The sequence below is a fragment of the Amphiprion ocellaris genome, chromosome 8 (assembly GCF_022539595.1).
Source record: "Amphiprion ocellaris isolate individual 3 ecotype Okinawa chromosome 8, ASM2253959v1, whole genome shotgun sequence".
Lineage (NCBI taxonomy): Eukaryota > Metazoa > Chordata > Actinopteri > Pomacentridae > Amphiprion > Amphiprion ocellaris.
In genome coordinates, this window is record NC_072773.1 from 18,417,723 (window position 1) to 18,436,261 (window position 18,539).

The 18,539-nt window shown below is 38.0% G+C and overlaps 1 protein-coding gene across 4 annotated transcripts in view; it reads right to left on the reverse strand.

Moving 5' to 3' along the window:
• kcng1 (potassium voltage-gated channel, subfamily G, member 1) overlaps positions 1-18,180 on the reverse strand; it is a 32,228-nt gene extending 14,048 nt beyond the window's left edge. Inside the window, exons 1-2 of one of the 4 annotated variants that reach the window (XM_055012859.1) lie at positions 18,003-18,180; positions 578-625 (exon numbers count right to left, since the gene is read on the reverse strand). The gene's annotated coding sequence lies outside the window, so the exon portion shown is untranslated. Of the gene's footprint in view, positions 1-577; positions 771-18,002 lie in introns of those variants that run through there. The other 3 variants (XM_055012858.1, XM_035946599.2, XM_023266720.3) reach the window with 3 other exon arrangements.
• Positions 18,181-18,539: the final 359 nt, after the last annotated feature.

Consider the following 18,539-nt stretch of genomic DNA (forward strand, 5'->3'; position numbering starts at 1 on the left):
TTCAAAAGTTTCTCTTACATCAATTTAAAATTAGATTTTGAAAAGTGCTTCTGCAAACATAATGCATTCTGAGTACACATTCCTGCAAGAAAATATGTCTCTCTAGGCTGAACACAGTCTCCGATGGAATATCAGTAAATGTTTACAGATCATAACACGGTGTAATGTGGCTGCAGCTTTGTTACCATGGTGTACTTGCCGAGTATCCAGCATGCAAATAACTGTCATCTGTTCAAGACATATTGTAGATGCACTGAAAGATCCCAAATAAAACCTCTTTTGATCAAATTAAAAAATAATCAGCTCGGTCTTATTACAGCTGCTGCACATTTTAAGCTGGTAACAGAGTTGACAGCACACATCTGATTATTTTTGTATAAACACATTAAACAAAACAATATTTCTTCGATCAAGCCAGGTGAGATCAGGGGAAATGTCATTTCTGAGTTCTCACAGGTGAAACAAATGCTGCCCTGCAAAGGCAAACTCTTAAACTCACAAAGTGTGGTTTCCCCATTACAAGAAGCCTCAAGTTTGGAAATATTTTCATATGAAAACAAAAAAAAAAAATACTCACGGTGATCTTGAGTCAGTTTCTTGGTTTGTGTTAGTTTGCTGAAGAAGCCTGAAAGTGATGAGAAGAAAACACATGAGGAGAACATCGGAAATGTGTTTTGAGCTTCTGCCGTCAGCTCGTTTAACTCGGCTCTGTCTCTGCACTGGAACTAGGCTGGCGGAGTACGAGGAGGATATTTGATGATCATGAGCAACAGGCTGCCTCCCCTCCCCTCACCTTCCTCCCCTCACCTCCCTCCCTCGTCGCTCTCTCTCTCTCTTTCTCTCTCTCTCTCTCAAACTCCTTCCTCTCCTCTTCCTCCAGCGCTGACATCAGAAGTGGGATGTGCCATTATACCAAAAGCTTTGGAGAGAAATCCATGGCAACCACCATCTAGAGAGCCGTGCCCCCCTCCCCTTTACCTTTAAACCAGAGAATAATCACCGCCTTTTGATTGTAGATTCACACAAAGGTTTATATTTGTCCAGTGGGCAACTCAGCTGAGGGGGGAGGCAGGGAGGAGGAGGTGAGGGAGGAGAGGGAGGAAGGGCTGCTGTGGGCTGGCTCAGACTCGCAGGGTTGTCCAATTTTAGACAAGTGGTGGGAAACGCTATCAGGAGGTATGACGGTGATGATGGTGATGAGGAGGGAGTCATGGCTCATATACAGAATGTTTATTACCACCACAACAAATGCTGCAGTTACATTTTTACTCGTGTTTCTAATCACCAGTTCTTCCAAATGAAAACAAAGTGATGGCATTTAGAAAAGGAGAGTCATAATGTCCAAAGTGACTGAGGAAATGCAGTTTAAGACAGAAAAACAACAAAAACAAACTCAGCATGCATGTACAACAAAACCTACGCTGTAAAAAATAAATGTTAAGCAGTTTTTACCTGGAATTTTTTCCAAATTTACAGTTAATTTACAGATTTTTCCTGTATTTCCCTGCATCTCCCTATACTAATAAAATCCATATTAATATGTTAACCATAAGAAAACAAGAAAAAGCTGTAAAAAAAAAAAACACGTCAAAAATCTATAATTTTATTAAATGTACTTCCTTTTATTAGAAGATTTGAGCCTAAAACTACACCTTTTTACCACATTTAAATCAATCAAACATATTGTTATTTTACAGTTACTTGCCATTTTTGGAAAGAAAAACATTCTATGTTAAAATTTTAAAAACTGTAATATATTTTTCCAACTGATATTTTACAGATGCTCTCTGTTCTGTGAAATTATAGATAATTTCAATTAAAATCACAGAATATTTGTATTCATTTACATAACGACTGAGAAACAAAACAGGTCCAAATTGTAAACAAATAATAATAAATTCTTTTACAATATATGACCACCCAATTACACTATTTTTACTGTATTTAAATTGTACATATATATATATATATATATATATATATATGTGTATATATATGTACAATATATATATAGATATATATATATATATAAAAACTATAATTAATTTACAGATATTTGCTTATATTTTCACATTTTTTGAACATTCATAATCAATCCTTGCTGGTAGATTTCACCTTTTTTTTTTTTTTTTTTTTTTTTTTTTTACTGAATTTTTCTTCCAGTGTATATGGTACGTTCATTGAGCATTACCTCAGAAATGTGCTGCCTGCATTTGGGTCTATTATCCTTTTATGGGAACTGCAGAACATCTGTGAATGACAAGTCAATCTCAGCATATTATTTTCACTTCAGTGCCATTATGAGTCATAATAGTGGAGAAAAAAACTCAATTTTCTTCCCCAGTCAGTCAGCTGGGTATGACTAGAGTGTGTAAAAAAACAGCATTATTTCATGGTAGTAGACTGTGTAATGTGCATGAAAAGAGGTATATTGGAAGGAAAAGGAAGGGTCAGGTGTGTGAGCTAATGGGTCTCAGAGCAGAGCTGCTAGAGCTGCTGGGTGACTAAAGCTAACTGAGGGTCGTGATACACATGATGGCGTGATCACAACACTTTGTAGAGGAAAGAAAAGGCTGGCAGAAACACCTCTGGTACAAAATCGTAATAACCCTGCCTGGGTATTCTGAAATGCAGATTTTATATTGAGGGTCGTGAATGATGGTCCCTGTCAAAACAAACAAAGTTAAATGATTGTCATCTTTATGCACCATTGCATACGAGGTTGCATGTCGATGTTGTTTTGACTGAGCTTAGACAGAGCAGAGCCAGAGCACTCTATGATGTATAGTCATGTCCCTTGATATCATGATTAACAAGCACTACAATATTCAAGACGTCCTTCACATAAGAGTGCTCTCATGCTGAGCTGAATTACCAAAAGTGGGGAAAAGGTATGTTTACCCGTGTAAGGATACAATTCTATCGCACAGGCAGAAGATTCCTTTCACAGTTCTACATCTCTTTCTGTTGCCCTTCTCTGTTTTTCTTGACCTTTCCTTCCAGCTGTCTAGTCTTCAGTATTTTCTTGCTGGAAAAACATGGAGATGTTGCTACTTTTGAAATTCATTTTAATTTTTGGATTGCAATACAAGCTAGTCCACACAGGTTACCAACTAACCTAACGAGATGGATATTGAGTGTTATTTGTGATGTGAATTTACTTGAAAATGTAAATATTAACGATTAAAACACAACAAAAGATTTTATAAACTACAACTTTTAACCAAGATTGAAGTTAAGAGCCTACCATATTATTAATGATGATGATTAACCTGACTAATTTGGAACTAATGTTAAGACCCAACCAAAATATATATAAAAACCCAACAGATTCAAGGCTTGTCTGTGAGCAAAAAGTATGGGGTGAAAATCCAGGTATTACTGGAGGCATAGGCATCTTGTGTTATTTCTTTTAATTGTATGAAGGTGACATTGTGTTCACAAGTTTTTATCTTGTGTGAACAAGTTATTTCCTTGTGTGCACCACGTAATTATCCAGTGAGCAGAAAATAAACTAAAATTATGCTGTGGGAACAGTTTAATTATCTTGTTCACACAATTTACTGTCTTGGGTTCACAAGGTAATTACTTGTTCCCAAAAGACAACAAGCTTAAAGACATGCATAAAGTGCGTATTTTATTACCATGTTTTTGAACTTATTTGTCACAATTCACTATTAATTTTAATGAACAAGAAAATGTTAGTGAATTTAGGTTGAGAAAGTTCAAATTCTCTACATGTTGCCACTGATATAAACATAATAAATTATCTCTGGTCCACGTCATGTTTGTGCTGAACAATGTTTTTGACAGCGACAGTAACTTAGCTGCAAAATAACTGGCACAAGACAAGCGGATTAATAACTGATGTTAAAGTCATTTAAATTAAAGGTCTGAGCAATTTACTGAGACTTTCTTTTCATTTCTTGTTCGTTTCAGCGATTTGAACATCTTATTAACTTACAGCATTGGAAATAAATATTACACCACCGTGACTGCCGTTTTCTGCCCCTTTCTTTGTGGTTCTTGGTGGAGCTATACTGTTTAACTTCTGAAGGTTGTAACAGATTCTGTTTCTCCAGTTAGCAGTGGCTCTCTGACCACTGAACTCTTCATTCAGCACACAGTTTCCTGTCTTCTCATCATCTCACAATTCTCTTCTGACAGTGCTGCTGATTCATGATTCTGTTTATCTGTTGACTTTACAGCTTTTGCTCAAAATAATGACTCAAACCCTGTTTTCAACTGTTGTAGAAATCTGGATGAACAATAGCAAAAAACTGTCAAGGTGCGACAGTATTTGTCCTTGTGATTTATTAAAGAATTAAATAAGTAACAATGAATAACAAGAAAAGCACTCAGAGAGTGCAGTACTCCACCAAGACTGCTTAGTTGTCGTATCATTTCCGACGGATGAAATCTTGAAAAACTTAATGGCAGAAATCACAACAACATAGAATGTGGCCATTTGATATAGATGTACCCACAAACAAAATGACCTTGCGCTGAGCACAGGCGTGTGTTATGCATGTGTACGTTTTGTACGGATACCGAATAGCATGACCTAAACATGTAGCGGGCGGCGGGAATTGATGGAACTCGGAAACACCCCCACAATTGAATCAATTGTTCCTTGTATCATTTCCGATGGATAAGTCCCGATGACTCCGCAGAGGTGGATTTGTAGTAGGATCGCAATCATGTGGTTGTCAGCAGGCAGCTGACGTAGTGTTCACTTGTCATAGTTTCAGTGCCACCATCTTGCAACGATACAGAAATCTATAAGAAATCTGTGGATCCAGACTATAAGCCGCATCGCTGCCAAAATCTAAACACTCGGTCCTTGTGTCATTCCTGACCTTCCCTGAAAATTTCATCCAAATTCATTTTTCTTTTTTTGAGCAACGTTGTGCAGTCAAACGTACCCCAATCGTCACATAATGCCGCTGCATTCCTTGGCAGAGTAATAAACAAAAACCAAACAAAAAAAAATATGCTGAAAAAAATATAATAAACATATTGGTTGAAAGTCAAAGTCATCAGATCACACCTTTTTAAAACCATTAAATGTAGGACAGCATTACTGCAAGATTTGTTGCTGATACACCAGATAGACATTTTCGGGGTTCTCCAGCTTCCTCCCACAGTTGAAAAACATGCTGAGGTTAATTAGTGATTCTAAACTGTCTGTAGGTGTGAATGTGAGTGTGACTGTTTGTCTCTATGTGACCCTGTGATAGACTGGTGACCTGTCCAGGGTGTATCCTGCCTTCACCCAGAGTCAGCTGGGATAGACTCAAGTCCCTCTCCAGAGACTCTACAGAAGATAAAGCACTGTATAGATAATGGATGGATGGACCAGTGTTGTGTTAGTAATAACTTTTGATCCTTTTCTAACTTAGAAAAATGTATCACGCTTTCCTGAATATCTTACTATAAAATATTTACACTAAGTGAAACAAAATTGTAAAAACACTGTCTTCCTCTCAGAACGAATCCTCTACGAGCTATCGATATCTAAACAGTCCATCTAACACATGTTGAGATATTTCAGTCAGGACTGAAAAAAGAAAAAGCATCTACAGTGCTGGACCAGCAGACGGTCAGACTGACACTGCCACTGCTGCTAAAAATGTGCATTCACTTTTGTGTAACAGCATTTGGTGTAAAGACATTTTTACTTCCCGATTAAAGCGGGCCTGTTGTTGTTCATGACTAAGTCCTAATATGCAAATTCTGGCTTGACACTTGAGTGGGCTAGTTTATGGGCGTTAGGCGAGCTTCACATCTACTGCACAGCACAAACAAGGGGCCTAAATATATGCACAAACCAACTTAGCAACAAATCCACCTTTGTCATATTTGCAATTCATAATTATTAATCATAGTCCATTAAGATGCAGGCATGTTGCGTTTGCTAATGTAAATCAGAGACAGTCAGTGAGCGTCATAAAGCATGCAAACATGAGAAAACAAGAATGAAATAAAGCAAGAACTGGATGTTTAAACTGGCTTTTTCGTGATGTATTTTCATCCAGTCAGCACTGGCAGTGATTATGCCTACAGGTGTTCACCTGCCGATTGTTGATTGGTAATTAGCCTACAGCGATTTTTGATGAGGACTGATGTACTCGGTTGACAATGCATCTTATTCTCAGACAGTTTTCTCAGAGGTGAATTGTAACCCTTGCACATCTTAGCGTTTTTAAAGAGGCCAAACGTTCGCCCGTCATCGAAGACTCTTTGATCCCCCTTTGCTCCAACATCAAATACCAATTTCAAAGGCACCTTTTATCTGCAAAATTCCAGACATGATGGGGGAAAATAAAGGATTTTCACTCAGGCTTACCGATGCCAATATCTTAGTCAAGGTTATAAATGAAGAATTCAGATGTGTCTCAATGTTGGTGAATTTTAATAATCACGCTTTTCTACTTGATAAATGGAGAACAAACTGTGAGATCTTCCATGAAACATTCACACATAATCAGTGAGCATCAAGTCTTTTACCTTGTTAACATGTCCATATGGTGTTTTTCTTACATACTGGAGAACACATCATGTGTGAAATATGCAGCCAACACTACGGATGAACATTTCCACCTTAAAACTGCAGTGTGCATGCATGACTGAATTACTCCAGTATTACAATTTGCCATCCACACGTTCTAGAGGGAGCAACGATGTGCAGTTTTAAGCAGTTGTAAGGTAGTTATGGCTTATTTTCATGGAAAAAAACTCTTAAATACTTAACTTTGAAACACAGAAATTAGATTTTAAGGGTTTAATCAATGATCACAGAGAGAATTTAAACCTCACAAATTCCTCTCCTTATTGAGAGGACACACACAAGACCTTTCAGTTTACTTAAAGGTACGTAGTAGTGATATTTTCAGGAAATATGCAGATTCATTTTTTTTACAGGGAGTTCAATGAGTACATTAATATCCCATTTATTAATGTAAATGTGTAGTTAGCTTAAGTAAAGGAAACAGTGAGCCTGGCTGTTAAATTAACAAAACGGGACTTGCTGTAGTAGGGATGCACAATGTTTTGTTTCAGCATCGACATTATGATGTGCACAATAGTCACAACACACAAGCTGCAATGTGAAGTGAAACAAACTAACTCAAATACATCATGATGTAACTTTTTTGTGTTGCTTGACAGAAAGAGGAAACTCATCAATCTCAATTTTCATGACTAATCTACGAGAAAAGTCTGTCTGACAGAACATGTATTACTTTTATTTAAGGGTTCTTGGCTATACAGTTTTTTTTTTTTTTTTAAACAGAAGTTTAATTACAATACACTGTTAACGTTCAGGTTCCACATATGCACGGCAAGAACAAAAGAGAGAGAGGGATATTTGTTACAAAAAAAATCTGATATGTTTCAGCTACAGAGAGAAAGATGTTGAATAAAAACAGGTACTTTGTCACCAATTGTTGCCACTGCATGAGGCAAGATGACCAAATTGTTTGACTATTTAGAAAATCACCATAAAGCTCTATTTGATGAGTGTAAAGTTAGATATGAATGTAATCCAAAGGGGAAAAAAGCTGTTTTGGATGCTTTTACTAATGTTACACCATTTGAGAAACATATTTATTTATTTATTGAATGCAAATGCAGAGCCCTAGAAAATCACCCCAATCATTCTACAATAATCATTTCCAAATACAGTTATTCAAGTCATCTGATAAACATTTCATACTGCAATATTTACTGTATGTCTCACAGAAACACCAAATATCAGAACGTCATTTCTTATCAATGTCATGCAGCCCATTGCTTTAGTCTTGTTGTTGTTAAGACATTGCATGTAGCCACTGAAACATCCTGTACAAAGACAACTTTTGCACTTTCATTTGGATGAAACAAAAGGTTCTTTGGTCTGTTTAGCTTTTTGGCCATCAAAGTAGATGCTGTGTTTGGTGGACACTAAACTCTACACATCACCACAAACACACCATCCCCACTGTAAAGCATGGAGGTGGCAGCATCATGATGGGATGCCACTCAGCAGCAGGCTCTGGAAGGCCTGTAAAGGTAGAGGCTAAAATGAATGCAGTAAAGTATAAAGAAATCCTGGAGGACAACCTGATGCAGTCTGCAAGAGAATTGCAACTTGGGAGAAGATTTGTTTTCCAGTAAGGCGCTGACCTGAAGCAAAAGCTACACAGAAATGGTTTAAAGATAAACAAGGTGAATATTGTGGACTGTCCGAGTCAGAGCCGAGACCCCAGTAGAATGGAGAATTGGTGGCTGGACTTGAAAAGAGCTGTTTACTCACAATCCCCCTGTAACCTGACAGAGTTGCAAAGGAGAATGGGATGAAAAGTGTCCGAAAAGTGTGGGCAGACTGACATTTTTCTAAAAAATGTAAAAAGCAAAGGTGCATCTACTAAGTACTAACTTAAAGGGGGATAAAATGAATGCAATCACTTATTTTACATTTTATATTTGTATTAATAAAAATACTTTCAAGAAATCTGTTTTCACTTTTACATGAGTCTTTTCTTTGTGAATTCTTGTTATAAAAGCCAAATTAAATTGACCCTGATTCAACACTGAAAAACAATAAGGAAAGCTTCCAAGAGGGTGAATACATTTTATTGGCACTGTATCTTTCAGCATCTTTTATCCTCTGCGTCACTGTTTTGATGTTATAATTGCTTTCAGTTCACATATGAACTTTGTACATTGACTTTTTTGGGCTTCTTGTTGTTCAGCTGTGTATGTTTTGGTTGGCCCTGTGAAAGTCAGCTCTCTTTCTTTTCTGTAATTCTTGGCACTGGTACATTGGCAGTGCTGCTGTTCAGCCAAGGCCATGTTTATTTTGTTCCCTACAAATTCTGGGCAAAAACAGCGGTGGAGCAGAAAAGCACTCAGAAGTAAATTCTGACTAATTACTGTGCAAAGTTGCTGTTCAATGAAATGAATCCAGTGCTTTGCAGTCAGACAATCCCAACGGACAACTTAGTTCCTCATTGATAGAAAAAAGTCTTTTGAATGACTGTTCATGTCTTTACAGTTTGCAAATTGTTTTGACTGTAACGGCAGGGTAAAGGTCCTGTTAGGAACCACAACAAATGGAATCTTCCTGCAAAAGTCACTAATAATCATTTAGATGTGCCTCTGCATGAATACATGGGCATTTTAACAGTGAATTGGGATAGATTGAGCTCTCATAAGACATAAAAGTCACCCAGCTACTGTGTGGCTCTATTGTTTCATCCATGAAGAGATAAAGGAGAATACCTTGTGGTAAGCATTATTCCAATAAAAATGGACAAATTCTTTATTTCCGCTCAGACAAACAAGCCCTCTCACTCACATAATTGCATTGATTCAACAGCTGCTGCTCCCTCCAGTTGTCGTCAGAGGAATTGAAATGACTTTCTTTGTTATTAGCAGCCCTTGTGCATAGCTGACGCCGGTCATGCGGCGCTCCTGGTGACACTATTTTAAAAAAAAAAAATCAGCTGCAGCAGGAGACAGACAAAGGCCTTGAAGTTAATGAGAATCATTATTCCTTTGTTTTTACTAGTTTGAGCTAAATGGCAGCATATTCAAGGAACTACAGCTTGGGGTTCTCATAATAACATTCAGCATGTCCTATCCAGACTCTGATAATTTAAGAAACACAATGAGTGTAGGAGGGATAAATGAGATGGATCATCTAATTTTCTCATTAGCTGACCTGTTATGGCAGGAAAAAATTTGTTAGTCTCACAGGAGGTCGATGCAAAGGCAACGTGGTAAGATACAACCTGCAGCAATGATTACATAGGAGCAGTATTACAGTGGCTTTGTTTTCATGGTGTGTGATGTGGTGGAGGAAGCATTCAGAGCCTTTACTTAAACTTTACTCAGTCAAATCAGATTACTATTATTAGGGCTGCATGACATTGGAAAAAATGGACAGCAATATTTAGTTCTTCTATGATGTATATTGCAACATTAAAATTAAAAAAAAATGTTACCAGTTGACTTGATTAAGTCTGTTAGTAAAGAATCAATAATTATTGAATGTTTAGGGTGATTCTATAAAACTTTCCAGAGGTATTAAAATAAAACTGACAATATTGTCCCCTGTTGTGGGTCCTGGAATCCAGAGGTCAGTCTGTCAGTATCTATCAGACTGATTAAACAGCTGTATTCAGGACAGACTGTTGAGTAAAGCAGCTTAGTAAATATGGGATGTTTATAGTCTCCATCATGTCCAGTGTGGGATGCTGCTGATAACTTTCCTCCAGCCCACTGCTTCCAGCTGCCCATTTTCACCAATCTACTCTGCATCACCCTTATAATTCTTCATATGCTCATCTACATACTGTTTGCATCTTACTACCAGGTATACATGTAGTATAGGTAATTCCAGAACCTTACACCTTAACAGCAAACTTATGAATCAGTTTCAATGTTGGCTTGTACTTGTATGTATCATTTATGTTACTCTGATCGTGCATGTATACTAATGTGTGTTACATGTTTCCTTGTCCCCCACCCCCCTCTTCTCCCATCCATCTTCCTCCCACTGCCCCATCCCCTCTACCTCTTCTATCCCCGTCAACCCGCCGGCCAGTGGCAGATGAGATCTCCCATTAAAAGGGAGTTTTTACTTGCCTCTATTGCCTTAGGGCTTGCTCTGGAGGTTCAGGCATATGGGTTCTGTAAAGCATCTTGAGATCATCTGAATTGCAATTGGCGCTATATAAATTAAATTGAATTGAATTGAATTGAATTAAAAATTATAGCTCACTAACTGTAAGATGCAGCGTGTGGCCAAAGCACTGCAGTCTGGTCCACTCGTTCAGAGCAGCCTTCACCATGTTCATCACATTCTCTGTTGTTATACAGACTTGTCTCTCATCAAGGTCACAAGCAGCCAACACTTCTATTATCGCTGTTGCAATGTTCTCACTTGTATGATGAACTGGGGAAAAAACACAAACAGTGACTTTTCAATTATGAATCCTATACTGGATGATCAGACCAGTGTAAGTTTATGTTTTTTTTTTCCTGTAGCCACTGTGGCTGCCAAATATTCCACTGTGACAGGTATATATTGGCTACATCTGTTTTCTTCCTCACGGCTTGGTTTCAACTTGTGCCTGGTTTTTTTTTATACAGCTCTGGAATGGGTGCTTCAGAAAAATAAGCACCATGGTATGACTTACTGACATACATGTTTCATAAACCCCCTCTGGTAATTGTGTTAATTAGTATCATGTTTTTCACAAGGTGAAAACTTATCGCATCAGTGATTTCTCAGTGCTGTTTGGAACCCTTCTCATATGGTGCAACACTGACAAAGACATCTAAAATAGCTGTTTTGCTCTGAATGTTTTTCAGATCTGCCTTTGCATTCATCACAATGAGCTTTGTGGTGCTGATTTAAATAGTGGCATCAGTTACAAGAAACTCCTGAGAGAGTCAACATCATTAATTCTGAAGAGTTTTGTTTTCATTGCTTTTTGCTCATTTAGTTTTATAAAACACAAATTTCATTTGTAAGAGACGTGCCACACAAATAAAGGCTGTTTGACTGATTAATTGCTTCCAGGTGTTCTGACTAACCTTTGCTGTTATAATGAATTGTTGCACAATTTTAGATTCACATTATTTCTTTGGCGGAGCTGCTAACACTAAGCAACATGACAGTGGTTTACAGCAAGGCAAAAAGGCTGGGGACACTAGTATAATCTTCAGAATGTGTTTTATTTTACAGTTCTATCAAATGTACTTTAATATAAAATCTTAACTAACTTAAAAACATAAGTATAAAATAACTTTAATTGGAAGCACCGTATAAGTAATGCCAAATTCTACCTAAGTATAGCATGAAATACCACACATTTAAAGTGTTAAATATTGGCTGTTAACTTAGGAATGCAAAGGTCTGGAAAACAATTAGAAAACAAATGCATGATTTCTGCTATCTCTCAGAAATCTCAAACCAAAGTGAGGCTGAGGTTCCAAAGAGACACAGCTGTGTCTGTTTGACTGAGATCAGTCCTAATCCTCTGCAGTGGAGCTGATTTGGCTTTGCAAGTGTCAATATTGCAAGTTCTTTTGGTGTGAAAGGATGGTGAAGATGACCTAAGTTACATGCTGGAAACTAAGAAGAGGAGAATGAATATACAATAAAGCGAGAGCTGCGATCACAACAACACACAACACAGTGGATGACAGTGAGGAAACGTGTGGGAGTTGTCTGTGACCTCAGCCTATTTCTGACAGCTGCCAGGTCACAGTGTTTGTTCAAACAACACGCTGTTCATGCTATTCACATGTGAAAAACACTGAATACTGTGAATGATTGATATTGATTATGTGTCTTTGGTTACACAAGGCCCCGCACCCCGCATTCCCACTCAGTGTGATGACAATATGCAGTGATTTCTTGTTTATTCGGGGTGTAAAAAAAAAATCTCCCTGATAATATATTATAGAGGACAAAAATAAAAATGTTTACTCTTTGATTATTTGTGTGATGACACATTGTAGCAGGAGCGCTGCTTGTTTTACTCATGTTAAATCATCCACCTGGATGCTCTAAAAACTGTATCTCACATAAGTAGCCCAGGGATCTATTTCAAAGCCCTTTTTTGGCAGGTGTAATGGTCCATCTGCTGTGTGAACCAGTTTGCCGAGTTTCTAAAATCTGAGCTCATTTTGAACAGTCTCCTCTCAAAATAATGGTTTATTAAGCAGCAATATAAAGACTCTGGTGAGCACACAGTGGGCTCAACAGGCTTAAAAGCAGCCAGATCACACTGAGTGCAGCTGAAGAGGTTGATAAAGAGGTTGATGGCAGAAGTACCATCATTCATGTGAATCAAGTGTACAGTTTACAATTAGCTTGATCAGTAGTAAAGCTGTGTCACAGTAACAGATAAGTAATGTTAAAAAGATGGCACGCCTCCCTCCACTCACTTACAGCACCAGGAGTAAAGAGTGCAGCAAAAGCTTAGCCTATTGAATTTAAAATACCTCCTGTAAAGTACCAGTTATCAAAGTGTAACACTGCGATTCCACACATTATATCATATCAAATATTGTTGGACTTATCATCACTGTATAAAAGCAAAACATGTTTTAACAATCTTTAAATGTATTTTTTTTTAAACAATTTACTGTTATTTTACTGATTTTTGCTGTTTAATAACTTGGAAAATTCCAAAAAAATCATTGATTTATAACCTCACCCTAAAAAAACAAACATTAAACAAAACAGCAAAAGTTTAAATAACATCCACAAAAAATCAGCATTTTTATAAATATAAAGTAAATTTGTTATTTCACAATGTTTGAGCAGAAAATCACACTATTTCTTTTTACTGTATTTAAATCAGCGAAAAATAGCAAATGTCTACAGATATTTGCTGTGTCAAAGGGAAATGAAGTTGGCAAAGCATGCTGTTCTTGTAACCCTAATCACTTCATTCAGCCCATGCAGCAAATCTTTAAGGTGCAGCCGGTGGACCTCTAGTTTAGTGGATTTCTATAAACGCTCAGTCTTTCTACACTTACGCCTGAAACAGCAACCTGACTCGTCAATCCATGGAGAGGATTTAGTAGTGGAAGATTTCTTGGCTTTGAGAGGAGCAACTATGTCTAGTGCAGAGGAGCACTTGCTGTGGAAAAGCTGCGTCAGGGTCTGCACATCATCACAATCAGACAGACCATGTGGCTCAAATAAAACAGTGAAGTTTTCAGCTGTGACTTCGTTAATGATGCGCCTACCGTGAAACATGGAGTTATGTGGCAGCAGATCCAAATTGCAAGAAACACTTAATAGGGCACATTTATGATCACTGACCAGGAAATCTTCAAGGTGAATGCTGTCGATTGTTAGTCCATGGATGAAACCTAGGTCAAAAAAGAAAAATTGTGTCTTTTAACAAAGAGCACGACCTTCATTAGTGGATCACCGGTACCAAAATGACCCAAGAGTCAAATTTTCTTATGTATTTTTAAGGAACCAATCAATTTTAAGTTTTTAATGGATTTTTTTTAGGATTTGTTTAGTATTTTGTCTGTGACTGTACTAAAAGAAATTGCACTTGAAGACCTAAGAATGATTCTCAACGCAATATTTCACAAATGCATGGGGTGTCCGAAAATGTTTTCCACCGCTGTACATTTCTAGTCAACATTCCATTTATCCTATTACTGTCGCTGATTTTCAGCCGACCAGTCATATATTAGATTGGGTTCAACTTGTCACGCTGGTAAATGAGAAATGGAAGACAAGCTTCAAACATGTTGTGAAAGGGCAATCGTGATATTTTCCTAAACCTAACCTAGTAATTTTTCTTTGCCTAAACCTAACCAAACAACAAGCGAAAACAAAACTCAAATCTAAGCATAATGGTTCCACGCGGGATGTGAAGTCCTGTTGTTGACTTTTGCCTCCCATCCAGACTTTCAAACATGGACTCTGTGGCTCCTTTAAACTGGATGACTTTCCTACTCCATGTCATAGTCTGACCTTCTGGGAAAAAAAATATACGTTTCTTTCAAAACTGGAATAAAAATGCAGTTTAGTTTGACATAACCAGGTTATACCTTTGTGTAACCTGCGGCCTGACAAAAACTAAAACCCCAGTCAGACATAATGAGTATCATGATGGTTTATCCAGTTTCCTTGTTAACCAGGTTTTGTTCTTCAGATTCCGTGTGCATTTACATAAAAGGGGGCGTTTGAGGTGTCATGTGACTCTTCTTCATACGGCATGGACCGGTTGCCTAGTTCAGTCAGGAGGGACGAGGTGCTATAAGGAAGAACTATAAAGAATTTGAAAATTTATTCTGGAAAAATGTGCTGCTAGAGAGGAATCCTGGTAGAATACTGTTAATATGTTTTAATATATTCATTGACTCTTAGTGACTCTCAATGCAGCTGCTTCTTATTAACATGAGAGCAGCGCATTAGAGGTGGTAAACGTTAAACTTCACATATTGGAATGTAATACTGAAAAAATGCATTTTGGCCACATCAAAGAAAAATTAATGTTAATGAATGGACATTCTCTGTCATAAATACTAAGACACTAATCAGTTGACTAATCTGTGCTGTATTAGTTGCACTGTAAAATGAACTCGACAGCAAATCAGTACGAGTCCAAAACCATTTTCTCCATCACCAACTGCATACATGTAGGTTCCCATGGCAACACAACACATACAGTGAGTGATACTGTAACTGCACGGCTTCTTTACTGACGAGTGGTATTTCTAACACACAGCTCAACATGTTTCCCTCAGCTGTGAATCTATATGAATCATAGATAATCATGAGGAAACAAATTGGTGAAAGGAGGATGCTCCTTACAGCCGATTTAAACCCCAAACTCTGAGCAGAACCGGGTCACCTAGCAGGTTAAAAGAACCTTCATGACACTGAAAATTCTGACTATAAGCTCAACATACCCCACTGTCCCCTTAATCTTAGTTTGAAGTACACCTCTATGGTTGCTGTATAACAAACTGAACAAAATGAACAAAAATGATCATTTTTATACAGATGACACAGTTCTGTATTGTTTTGCTGATCTGCACTACTCAGCCATTGAAATCCAACACAAGCCTTCAACAAAATGCAAGAAACAAACTCCATCTTAAAGGTATTCATGAATATGACCAAGATTAAAGATAATGTGGACCATAGTTTGCATATTAACTTTCCACTCAAAATGATCGTGAGAGGACCTTCGAGTTTTAGTATGTGGTTGGATCAACACATTTAAATTGCGCATTAACACGCTGTCAGTAACCTACGACGATAAAATTCACATAAAAAAAATCTCCCAGGTATCACTAGAACATGACATGTTTGTAGTACTTTATCATTATCAGTTCAGCGTACAATAACACACTGGGTCATGAGGTTTGGAAGCTCAAGAGGCCCCATTTATTACACACTGACCATTAAATGGGGATATTTGGAGTCAGATTTTTGCTGATTTTAAGAGGAATACTTTCAGAGTACAGAAAGCTCTCACAGTTAGAAGCAGCACCTCTGCTTTTTAGTTTCTTTGTATGACTAAACACACCTTTGTCTCCTCTCACCAACGCTTTTGTTCACCAGGTAAACAGACCTCCGAAGGTGAAAAGAGGAAGTTTACCAGTTTCTTCTTTTTCTGAGACTCTTTGATTGTGTCTTCAGAAGGAAATCAATGAAGGGATCAGGACATCTCAGTCACAATGAAGACTCCAGGCAGCAAATGGATGTAAGCTCACAAATCCACTGTGCAGGAAGCTGTACATCCAGTGAAGACGGAAAAACACTCCCTTTGAACTGCCTTTGGCGTGCACAGTGATTTCTAAATGCAAGTCACACACAGCTTCAGCCAAGAAAATGAATGAAAATCAAAAGAGAAATTGCCTCCACTTCACAGAAAAATGCTTCTATACACTGCATCACCTGATTAATAGAGTCCATCCACCTCTCCCACTCTGAGATGGTAAAATTGTGCAATTTTCACTTCAGATTGAACTTGACAAGCTGATAGGAAGGAATCAGAGCACAGGGGTTGATGAGACACTAACATAAGAGTTTTCTGCCACTCAGCCGAGGTGCCAGAGTACAACCTGTAGTGTTGTAGTCGAGACCACCTAAACCGAGACCAAGACATGGCCGAGACCACAGTGTATCGAGACCGGGACAAGGCCAAGACTCTGAGGGGTCGAGACCGAGTCAAGACCAAGACAAAGCGAGACCAAGTCGAGACCGAGACCATATTAAATTTAACTTAACCATTTTATTCAGTACTTATTCAATGTAGTTTTTAGGCAAGTGTAAGGTTGCCTGTAATACTCTTGTCTGCAACGACAAACAACCATTCAATATGGAACGTATCAAACAAATATTTAATACTTGCATCTTCATTTTTGTCTTGTTTTCAAAACAGTATCAAGCCATGCACAAATATGTCTAATTTTCTATAACATATCTTAATCTAGAACAGTGGCCTCTTTATTTCTATTACACCACAAATATTTCTTGTTTGATAAATCGGATATAACTGAACTTGGGTGAATTTTTTTTTTTTTAAAGGTGTATTATTGTAAAAGAAAAAACCTGGAACCACTATTCCATAAAATAGAAAGAAAAAACAATGCCAAATATTAGCATCTAAAATGCAATGAAATATAACACGTCAATGTATCTTCAAAGAGATCAGACACTGAAAGGCCAAACTACAAGTATTTCCCTGACAAACTGCTGAGGCAAAATACTTTGTTATTCAAAGCTCACCACCAAGGATAAACACATGAAAGGGTCGTTTATAAACACTACAAACAACACGGCCCTTAAAAATTACATCATGGGAAGTGAGTTTAAAGTAGAGTTTGGTTGCATTTTAGAAGCATGAGAGACTGCAACATTTTGTGACCTAAACGTGCACGATGGGGTCTCATTATAATGCCCCCTCTGCTAAAAACCCTCTCTACTTATACACATATTTATTTTACTTTATATTTAAGTTAGACATTTATTATGCAATTGTATGTTTTAATTCTAAAAATTGGCACTAAAATGAAGTGTGTACATTGCCAGGCCAAGTTGCATACGTGGGATGGAACTTTTTCATAGACGGGGTGCATAATTTGAAGTGGACACTCCTCTGTCACATCAGTAGCTCTGATCCAAGTGAGCAGCGGTACCGCGGTATGTGCTGCTATGTCAGAGCTAACATTAGCTAACATTGATGGAACATAAACAAAGCTTCATGTAGCCTGTCTCTTTATCGTTTATGAGAAGCGCAAGGCCAACGTAAACCACTACCACATGCCTTTTCCCTATATATATATATATATATATATATATATATATATACATGTACACACACACACACACACACACACACACACACACACACACACACACACACACACACACACACACACACACACATATATTCACAAACTACAGCTTGCTAAATTTATCTTGCTCACTTCGCTAGCGCCATGTAGCGTTAGCTTACCTTTCTTTATGCTTCCTCTCCAGGTGTCGATAAAAGTTTGATGTGGTTCCAGCAGCCTCAGTGAGCGTTGCGTTGCAGAATTTGCATATAGCGCTGGGTTTTCTTTTTGACGTTGATGTACAGATAAACTGTTTATGGTTAGAAAAGCCAAACTTTATTACAGCAGAGTCAGCTGACATCTTTCCCAGGGAGCGGACTCCTTCTTCCGCCTCCCGCATTAACTGTAGCGGAGTACGTGTGAAGAGGGCCGGGGTAGGTGACAGGTCACAGCCCGTAAAAATAATCCAAATTAAAAATCAGTTAAGTTATTGGTTACATTCGAGGCGGGGAGTTTTGCATCCAATCACAACAAAGCTGTTACTGAACAAATGAGAGAGTTGAGCGGTAGTTCAGTGCTGTCGGTGAAGCCATGGTCTCGGCTGGTCTCGCAGTAAAAGTCCCGAGTCCTCTGTGCCCGAGACCGAGACAAGACCTGGTAAAAATGCGGTCGAGTGCGAGACAAGACCGAGATCTTCAAAAAGTGGTCTCAAGACCGGG